Source organism: Choloepus didactylus, chromosome 10 (assembly GCF_015220235.1).
Source record: "Choloepus didactylus isolate mChoDid1 chromosome 10, mChoDid1.pri, whole genome shotgun sequence".
NCBI lineage: Eukaryota > Metazoa > Chordata > Mammalia > Pilosa > Megalonychidae > Choloepus > Choloepus didactylus.
Window position 1 is genome coordinate 113873064 of NC_051316.1, and position 11508 is coordinate 113884571.

Consider the following 11508-nt stretch of genomic DNA (forward strand, 5'->3'; position numbering starts at 1 on the left):
GAATTGAGGGATTTTATTATTAAGGAAGAAGGGGAAATGATTTTTAGAGCACAATACTTGTAACCCCTGTTTGCAGATTCCTTGATTTCAGATCTACTGAAGGGCTAAGTGATGAGGAGTTACGTGCTCAAGAACCAGCATATAGGAACAAATATAATTGTCCTTTAAGCAAGACTGACCCACCGTCTTGACCTGTGGTACTGACAGTTACTGACCAGATCAGCAGCCATCCATTTATATAAGAATGTACTTATAAATTTTTTTAGAAACCCCCTAGAACTCCTAGCTCTTGCCCATCTACAAATTATTTAAGTCAAGCTTCAACTATGGGCACCCTTGTACCTTTTGTTGGTTGGTACCTAAGCCTCCCAAGTCCTCTCAGGGTCAAGGAAGGCCCCAGGAGTCCCCCAAGGCTGCCCAGAGAAACCAAGAAGGCTAGAATACCTTCTGGGACTTTGCAGAGGACTGGGAGAGAGAGAGTGGCAAGGGCGATGGAGGTAAGTGGTCCAAGCCCAGTGATATTTAAGAGGAAGAAGAGATGACTTGATAACTGATTGGGTGTGCAGAGGAAGGAGTGAAAGACACGGCCAGTTTCTCAGTTGGGCAAGAGGTGGATGTGGGTTCCATAAACATGATGATGAGATTGTTCCTTGGCCCTGTTTTAATTTTCCTGGGCTGCTCAAGCAAATACCATGCAAAGGGTTGATTTAAACAATGGGAATTTATTAGCTCACAGTTTTGAGGCTGAGAAATGAGTCCAAATCAAGGTGTCATCAGTGAGGCAATGCTTTCTTCCCAAAGGCTGGCCTTTTGGGACTGGCTGCCAGCAATCCTTGTCACATGGCAATGCATATGGCGGCCTCCCTGGCCTCTCTGTTCTCTTCCGGGGTCCATTGAATTTTAGCTTCTTTCTTCCCATGGCTTTCTCTGTATATCTGTCTGAATTTCATTCTGCTTATACAGGACTCCAGTAATAGGATTAAGATCCATCCTTTTTGAGGTGGCCACACCTTAAAAGTAACCTCATCAAAGGAGTTCTACTTACAATGGGCTCACACCCACAGGAATGGATTAGGTATAAGAATATGTTTTTCTGGAATACATACAGCTCCAGACCACCACAGGGCCTGAAGTCTAATTTCAGGGATTCATGTGTAACCTAGACAGAGGAATCTCAAGGCAACAATGTCTGAACATGAAACTTTCTTTATGCTCAAAACTGCACATGCATTTCTGGGTCCTGAGCACCTCAACCTGCCACAATAGATGTCTTTTGTGCCGTTCCTGTTTAAATTTTAATTAATTTGAATTTTTGTCATCAACTTCAGTTATTAAAATGGCTTTTCCAGAGTGAATATGCAGTCAAATTCATATTTTATCATCATCGTAATCAGAGGCCTAAGTTCTCTCAGAATTTCCTCTCACCAGCTATCCTGTGTCTGAACTCCCAGGGACCTCATTCTTCTCTAGAGCCCACAGAAAGACAGGTACGGAGGGGAGCTCTGCTCACAGGTGGGCACGTGTGGAGCAGGGAGAGGCCCCCAGCCTCAGTTCTGATGCCACCCCTACTGGCTGGTGGTCTTGACACAGCACTGTGTGTGGTTGTCTTTAGTAGTCCTTCAGCTTCTCCCTGGCTCCTTCCAGCATGGAGGGACCCCCCTCCTCTTGGGGTGGGGAAGGATGGCCGCCCTCAGTCGCATCAGCAGTGCCCACCCCAACTCGGTCTCTGAGTTACTCAGCCCTTCACTGGGCCAGGTGTCTCTGTGGATATCTTAGTTTCCTAGGGTTCCCCTGACAAAGTACTGCAAACTCGGTGGCTTAAAACAATGGACATTTATGGTCTCGTAGTTCTAGAGACTAGAGTCTGAAATCAAGGTATCGCAGGGTCAACTCTCTCTGAAACCTGTGCGGGGGAGCCCTGCCATGCTTCTTCCTAGCTCCTGGTGGGTTGCTGACAATGCTTGCTCTCCCTTGGTGTGCAGCTGCAGCACTTCAGTCTCAGCCTCAGTTGTCACGTAGCCTTCTCTCTGTGGGTCTCTCTTTGTGACTCTTCTCCGGGAAACCTCAGTTTTTGCTCTTAAGGCTTTCCAATGATTTGGATGAGACCCACCCATGTTTTCGAGGGTACTAATCTCTTTTACTTAAGGCCACGTCTACCTTTACTGTCGCAGCAACATGGGGGTACTATAGCCCGGCCAGGCTGACAAATAGGACTAACTATCCCCATGGACAATGCCCCTCCGTAGATGACAGTGAGTAGTGTCTCTTAGAGTTTTGCAAGGTGGCAGAACTGACCATGCTCCCATGCAGAGCATTGGATCGTCCTCTGGGCTGCCAGTGAGCACCACAGAAGACTCATCAGTGATTGATGCATTTCTGGCCTCTACCCCAACTGGAACTCCCTCTGCTTCTCACCTGTGCTTTGAGAAACAAATCCATGGTTTCTGTTGTCTTTCAAAACCACTCATGGACCACCCAACAGTAAGCCCAAGATTCAGATTGAACAAACATTTGCTGAAAATAAGCTTTCATGCCTTGGAGGCTTTAATTTACAGCCCCTAGTTTAATGCCCAAGCAGATAATTATGAATAAAGGGAGGAAATTTCTCTCCCCTGCCCTCTCTCCTCAGTCACACACACACAATTGAAGTATCCCACCCACACAGGAATGGTGATGCCTCTAAAGCTGTGTGGCCAGTAACAATCTCAAAATTACATCTCAAAACCAGCCCTGACTTGTTACTGCAAAGGAGAGGCTAAGCCTACATAGGCAAAGCCTAAGAGTCTCCCCCTGAGTGCCTCTCTTGTTGCTCAGATGTGACCCTCTCTCTCTAGCTAAGCCAACTCGGCAGGTGAACTCGCTGCCCTCCCCCCGACATGGGATCTGACTCCCAGGGGTGTAAATCTCCCTGACAACACAGAATATGACTCCTGGGGATGAATCTGGACCCAACATTGTGGGATTGAGAACATCTTCTTGACCAAAAGGGGGATGTGAAATGAAACAAAATAAAGTTTCAGTGGCTGAGAGATTTCAAATGGAATTGAAAGGTCACTCTGGTGGGCATTCTTATGTATTATATAGATATCCCTTTTTAGTTTTTAGTGTATCAGAATAGCTAGAAGGAAATACCTGAATCTGTCAAACTGCAACCCAATAGCCTTGATTCTTAAAGACGATTGTATAACTATGTAGCTTACATGATGTGACATTGTGATTGTGGAAACCTTGTGGCTCACACTCCATTTATCCAGTGAGTGGGTGGATGAGTAGAAAAAACGGGGACAAAAACTAAATGAAAATTAGGTTGGGATGGGGGAGTGGAATGATTTGGGTGTTCTTTTTTACTTTTATTTTTTATTCTTTTTGGTGTAAAGAAAATGTTCAAAAATTGATTGGGGTGATGAATGCACAAGTATACAATGGTACTTTGGACAGTTGATTATACACCATGGATGACTGTATGGTCTGTGAATATATCTCAATAAAACTGAATTTAAAAAAAAACAAAACAGCCCTGAAGATCCCACTGCCACTGCCCCTGAGCGCAGAGCCGGCATAAGCTGCTTACACCATTGAGGTTAGGCTGTAACCATCCTGCCCTGGCCATGAGCTAGCTGGCCCTGCAGGAGCCACCCTCACCAAAATGACACTGCATACTCCCTGCATTGTGGCACCTCTGAGCTCCGATTCAAAGTCTGGGGCAGATGCTTCTCATTGGCAGATCCTGGATCGTGGGCCCATCTAGCCCCAAGGAAGCCTGGAAAAGCAAGCCCTGGCACTTTCAGCTCCTGTAATGGAACCATATGGCAGAGGTATCTCCAAGTGTAGAAACTGACGATCAAAAACAAATGTCATATAGCCCACCCCTGTGGTTATCCAATACCCTTCAGATACTTGTACTTCTAAAACATAACAGTGCCCCCACCTGACATAGACCAACCATCCCTTATACCCTGTCCCCAAAAGGGATCAACCAAAACTCTCATCACTTATATCTAGAAGCAAATCCATGACCTCTAGTTATCAATTCCTTGTTCATTTAATCATGATCCCATCTCATCGTTCAATAATCTATGGGCTAAATTTTATGTGACAACCATCAGCGGACTCTTTACAACAGGGAAGGAAAAAAAGAAGAAAGAAAAAACCCAGAGCAGGGGCAGGGTTTTGATTGCAGGGAGAGACCTACCTGGCAAACTCGGGAGGTATGTAAATGAGAACAGGCTTGATGGTAATCAAAGCCAGTTAAGTCAAGTTTCTAAACGAAAGCCATGCTATCTATAACCCAAGCACAAAAACTCAATATCTTAAAACAGAAATCAGCTGAGAAATGCCCAGAACAAACAAATTCTAAAATAAATATTAAAATGCTAGTCCTCCATTTCTTGCATCAAATCCGGGTTGTCCTCAGTTACAAAGAGATTGTAGGAATTGAGTTTTGCCTTGTGTGGGCATTGTCCGAATTTACAGGAATGGAACAGGGCCAGAAGCTGACTGTTTCCTTCAGGGCACACCCACCTCCAACCTTCTTTAATTTTATCTTTCCCTACTTAAGTAAACTGGCCTCAGTTGAGTCCTTCCATACAGATTCCTTTACGATCTTCCTTCTTTTCAAACCCTTCCTCATTCATCTCAGGAAAAGCTCTCTTCTCTCTGTTCTTCATACCATCAAGAACTAAAAAAATATTACAGCAGGATTATTCACAATAGCCAAAAGTAGAAACAACCCAAATGTCCATCAACTGATGAATGGATGACCAAAAAGATGGTATATCCTTAGAGTGGGTTGTTGCTCAGCTGTAAAAATGAGCGAAGTACTGAGACATGGTACAACATGGATGAATCTTGTAAACATTATGCCAATTCAAAGAAGTCAGACACAAGGGGCTGCATATTATATGATTCCATTTATATGAAATGTCCATAATAGGCAAATCCATAGAGACAGAGTATAGATTGGTGGTTTCCAGGGGCTTGGGGGAGGGTGATGGGAAATTGAAGGGTGACAGATAATGGTTACAGGGTTTCTTTGGGGCATAATGAAAATGTTCTGGAATTAGAGACTGGTGATGGTTGCACAAAACTGTAAATATTTGAGAAAATACTGAACTCTGCATTTTAAAATAACAAATATGTGAATTTAATCTCAAATTTTTTTTATATTGAAAAAATTGATGCGAGAGACAGAAGCAAAAGGTCTAGAAAAACATATACTAAGGGGTTAAGAGTGGCTATCTCCAAGGATAAGATTGTAGTTGGATTTCTTTTTCTTCTTTTTTTTTATTTTTTATTAGAGAAATTGTAGATTTGCAGAAAAATCATGTAGAAAATACAGAGTTCCATATTACTTCCCACCCCCCATTATTAACACTTTGCATTAGTGTGGTACATTTGTTAAATTGATGAAAGAATATTATTATAATTGTACTAGTAACTATAGTCCATAGTTTACACCAGTGTTCACTGTTGGTGTTGTATACTCCTATGGTGCTTTTTTTTTTTTTTTTACATTTCATTTTGAAATAAATTCTAAGTTACAGGAGCAGTTGCAAAAACAATACAAACCCCATACACAGAACTCCAGCATTCCCTGACCACCCCCATACCCCAATCCACTAACTTTAACATGTTGTCACACCGCTATTTCTTTCCCTCCCTCCCTCCCTCTCTCCCTATCTATTATGCATCATCTATTGCTGTCTTCTGAACATATGAGAGCTAGCTGCACACATCCTTGAACAAACACTATAATTCACATATACAATTCTCATGAACAAGAACATTCTTTTATGCAATACCATTAAGCGCAGCTAAGAAGTACAAGAGATTCAACAATGATACAAAGCTTACATTCTGTATTTCCTTTTCCTTATGTCCCAACTGTGTCCCTTTGAGCCTCCTGTCCTCCATCCTCAGATCCCATCCAGGGTCATCCTCGGCATTCAATTGTCGTCTATTTAGACTGTCTTTTTTTTTCTCTCTCTCAATTGTAGAAACATATATACAGCCTAAATCTTCCCATTCCACCCCCTCCCTAGCATTCCATTTGTGGGATTAATCACATTTAGAATATTGTAATGCTATCACCTTCCCACCATCCATTACTAGAAATTTCCCTTCACCTCAAACAGCAACCCTACACTCATTTCTTAACTCCCCATTGCCCCTTTCCCCATTTCTCTTAACCCATACTCTACTTTTCATCTCTATGATCCTATTCTCTGATAATTTCTTTGTGCTTACTGTGGGGCTTAAAATTAAACTCTTAAATCCATAACAATCTTGTTTCTCTTTGATACCTATGGTGTTTTTTTTAATTTATTCTAGTAACATATATACAACCTAAAATTTCCCCTTTTAACCACATTCAAATACATAATTCATGCTGTTAATTACATTCACAATGTTGTGCTTTTCTTCTTTTTGCTTATAAGTGTCTGTAATTAATTTTTTAAAGACTGAAGTATTGCTACTGATGAATATATACTGAAGAAGTGAAAAACATTAAACTTGGTAGTGAAATTTGCTGTAGGAATCAGAGCCTCTTATTCCTCCTTTTGTCAGACAGGATTCTTTTGATTGCAAATGACAGTAACCCAACTCCCACTAGTTTAAGCCAAAAAGGGGACTTGTGGGCAGGACACTATGGTGGCAGAATGGAAGGAAAACTGCAGGAAATAGGGCAGCTCCAGGGTTCTGTTGATGAACATGAAGATGACTTTTTTTTTTTTTTCCCACAAGCTGAGGACAGCCTATATTTGCCAGTTGCTCTACAGATGCAGGTTTTTGCCGAGTGCCCCCCATCCCAGTATCTTCTTGCTCCCCTCCTGGCAGGAATGTGACAACTTCTGTCCTCAGCGATTCCTATAGCTCTCTCTTCTTTCCTCATATCCACATGCCCCATGCCTTCCCAGCTGTCCCCATCCAGTTCAAATGCCCTCTCCTCCAGGAAGCCTTTCTTGCCTGCTTCTTCCTGAGCTAGAAGCCATGTTTCCTCCCCTGACCCTCACTGATGGCTTGAATAGGTTCCCTCCCTTGTGTTAGAGTCATCGTTTATGCTCAACTTACATCCCTGCTGGAGAGGGGATCATGCCTGCTTCATCTCTGTACCCCCAAACACACACACACACACACACACACACACACACACACACACACATGCACACCGACACAGTGGCCAGGACATAAGGAGGCATTAGTGAATGCCTGTTGGATGAATTTAGGCCAGTGCCCTTTCCCTTTCGCCTACACTGCCAACCTCAGACAGGATCCTGTTCTCACTTACACTCTTACTTTTTTATGCTATTTAACACTCCCACACCCACTGTAAGGAGATTTTTTGGGAAGGGGGGGGAGAAGATGAAAGAAAAAGATTTCTAATCTGACCATATAAAAATTCAGAACACCATACACACAATAAAAAGGCAAACAACAAACTGAGAAAAATATTTGCAACACATATGACAAAATGAAATACCATTTTTAGTATAAACTTGGCAAAAAATAAAAATCATGTTTTTGAAGAATAGATAATGAGAATTTTATGGGAAATATGTGACTAGAGAAAAGCCTAGAAAGTCAACAACATTTTAAGACTGATTAGCCCAATATTGTGGGACTATGGGTGAGTTTTAGTTTCTTTTAAAATTTTGCTCTTTTCCAATTTTTAAAATAATAAACAAACATTACGTATACAGTAAAAAACACAAAACAATAGATGCCACCTTTTGCTGAATTCCCTATAAGATTCAATGTTGGTAAGGGAGTGGTGAGCATATACTGGTACAATCTTCCAAGAGAGCAAGTTAACAGTATATATTAAGAACTTTAAAAATATTTATGTTCTTTCATCTTCTTGACCAAAAGGAGGAAGTGGTATGAAACAAAATAAAGTTTCAATGGCTGAGAGATTTCAAATGGAGTCAAGAGGTCACTCTGGTGGGCATTCTTATGCACCATATAGATGACACCTTTTAGGTTTTAATGTATTGGAATAGCTAGAAGTAAATACCTGAAACTACCAAACTCCAACCCAGTGGCCTTGACTCTTGAAGACAATTGTACAACTATGTAGCTTACAAGGGGTGACAGTGTGATGGTGAAAACCTTGTGGATCACACTCCCTTTACCCAGTGGATGGATGGATGAGTGGAAAAATGGGGACAGGGACTAAATGAAGATTGGGATGGGATGGGGGGGATGATTTGGGTGTTCTTTTTTACTTTTGTTTTTTATTCTTTATGGTGTAAAGAAAATGTTCAAAAATGGATTGGGGTGATGACAGCACAACTATATGATGGTACTGATTGTACACCATGGATGATTGTATAGTATGTGAATATATCTCAGTAAAACTGAATTTTTTAAAAAAAAGAGTACAAGTAAAAAAAAATTATGTTCTTTAACCCAACTTCTAATTATTGATTCTAAGGAAATAAAAAAGAATTTTGGAAAATGATTCATTTACAGCAATATTTGTTGCAGAGGTTTCTAAAATATGAAAAAATTGGAAATTGCTTCAGGGTCCGATATGAAAGAAGTAGGCTAAATAAATTATGGTATAGCCATATAGGGGATTATTATGCAACCATGAAAAAGACATTTGTAAAGAATATGTAAGTAAAATTTAAAAATGGTCATGATGTAATGCTCAGTGTAAAAGGCTGGATACAAAACTGGATGAAGAGTGTGGTCTCCAGTGTATGTGTGTGTGTGTGTGTCTGTATGTGTGTGTGTGAAAGGGGCTCAGAAGGTCACACCCTACAGTAATAGTTAATATCCCTATGTTTATGAATCATGGGTAATTTTAGGTTTTTTTCCATAATTACAAATTAGGTTTAATAATTAGAAAAAAAGTCATTTTTAGAAAGGTTCTCATAATTTTAAGTAGTCACAGATTACCTTATGGTACAACCTCAGTAGAAAGCAGTATGGCAAAAATTTTCTACATCACAAATGGATATTACTTTGACTCAGCAATTCAACCTTCAGAAACATGTTCCTCATGTGTGTAAAACAGCCCATGGATCCGATTCTTTGCTGTAGCATTGTTTGTAATGGCAGAAGGTGGAAAGCAACTTGAATTCCGTGGTAGAGATCTGGTTAATAAATTATGACACAGACATACAATGGGAAATTCTGTGGCCTACAACAAGAAGGAAGTGCTTTACGTACCATTATAGAATCCTCTCCAGGATAGAGTGCTAAGTGGAAATAGCAAGGTACAGGACAATGCGTAAAGAAGTCTCCAGTTGTGTAAAACGGGAAAAATAAGAATTTGTCTATGTAGATAGATAGACTCTACGTAACTATATCTATACTCCCTGTGTTGGGGATGGAATCATGTACCCCATAAAGACACATTTATGTCTTAATCTACAGTCTTGTGCGTGTGAACCCATTTGTAAGCAGGGCCTCCTGAGGATGTCATTATTAGTTATGGTGTGGCCAAATTAAATCAGGGTGGGTCTCAATCCCTGTGACTGGAGGCCTTAAAATGGGAGGAAATTTGGATGCAGGCAGAAGCAGAAGCCAGAAGTAAGAAGAAGCCGGAGAGGCGGGACAGAGAAGGCCGTGTGACAGAGTGACTGTATGAACCCTTGGAGAGAGCATGGCCTTGCCGACATCTTGGTTTTGGACTCCTAGCCTTCAAATCCACGAGACAGTAAACGCTTGACGTTTAAGCCAACCCCTTGTGTGGTATTTGTCATAGCTGACTTAGCAAATGAAGACACCTTCATATAGAATAACTCTGGAAGCTTTCACAAGAAATAGTATACTGGTTGCCTCTGGGGGAGGGACAGAGCGGGGAGAGAGGCATTTTATTATGGACACTTTGGTACCTTTTTAGTAACAAGTAATGCATGAAGTTAAAGTCAAAATGCACAACAACTGCCCCCCTAGCATCATAGTTAAGAGTTTAGACTGTGCACTTAAATTGCCTAGATTCAAATCTGAACAACACCTCCTGTGAATTGCATAAACTTTAGGGAAATTTCTTAACGTCATAAGCTGTAGACTCCTCATCCAAAAATTGTAGGCAAATAACACCTACCTCAACGGGGTTGTGTGAGGATAATTTTAGGTGTCAACTTGGCTAGGCTATGATGCCCAGTTATTTGTTCAAACACTAGTCTAAATGTTTCTGGTGAAGGTATTTTGCAGATGTGATTAACATCTGTAATCGTTTGACCTTAAGTAAAGGAGATGACCCTCTATAATGTGGGTGGGCCTCATCTGATCAGTTGAAGGTCTTAAGAGCAAACACGGAGGTTTCCCTGAAAGGAAGCAATTGTGCCTAAAGTTGTCAGCATCAACTCCTGAGAGAGTTTCCCATTTGCCAGCCTGCCCTATGGATTTCAGACTTGCCAGCCCCCACAATCACAAGAGCCAGTTCCTTAAAATAAATCTCTTCATATATGGATGTAGGTACATATCATCCTATTCATTCTGTTTCCCTGGAGAACCCTGACTAATATAGGTTGTTGTGAGGGTTAGATGAGATAATTCATGTAAAGTGCTTTATTTTATACATTACCCCATATTAAGTACTCATTTTCTTATTCCCTGACTGTCTTGGGATTGGCTGCTCCACAGGCCTATTGGAATGTCCCCTGCTCTCCAGTATGGAAGAGTAACCCCTACTTCACATGGGTCTCCTGCAGATTACAGGAGCTAATATATTTGGAATGCTTAAAACAGTGCCTGATACATAGGAAGGGTTAACAATTGTTATTATTAACAGGGACATCCTTTAAAAGATGATGCCCCTTTTTTCCCTCTCATCTCTGAATTTGTGGGCTCCCTTTATTTCAAGGTCTGTATTACTTCTTTCCTAGAATTTCTATGTGGATGTTTCTCGAACCTGTCTGTTCTTTTCTCATACTGTTCTGCTCTTGCCTTAAGGCTTAAAGTATCTTTTCTTTCCTTGATCTCTTCAGAAAATTTAAACCTGCTTGCTAAACAGTCTCTTTCAGGTTGTTTTAGTTGTTGGGGTGAAAAGTCTCCTTTTTGTTGCAGCTGTTGACTGTGGGTGGTTTATTTCTTCCCCTGGGTTTGACAGTGTACTGCAAGCTCATCTGCATAAAGGATTTCTGTGGGCACCCCACAACCCCGGACTGTGGAAGTGTCCTTATCCAGTGGTTTCCTGGACCCTCAGGTCCTTGGGATTTTACCAGTTCTGGACAAGTTTGGGTTTTTGTTGTTTTTTTAAGAATTTTTATTTACAAACACTCTATACCCACCAAGCAAGTCCCCCTTTTCCCCCTCTCCCCATCCCCTATTAACCGCTTTTCTACTTGTGTCTTTGTGAATTTGCTATTTCTAAATATTTCATATAAGTAACATCATGTTATGAAATCTTTAATGCCTGGCTTATTTCACTCAGCATGTTTTCAGGGTTCATCCAGGTAGCAACATGTCTCAGAAAGTCATTCCTTCTTATCTGCACTAGTTTTTGCCTTGGAATCCCCATACCATACAGGTGACATGAACTCAGACCCCACA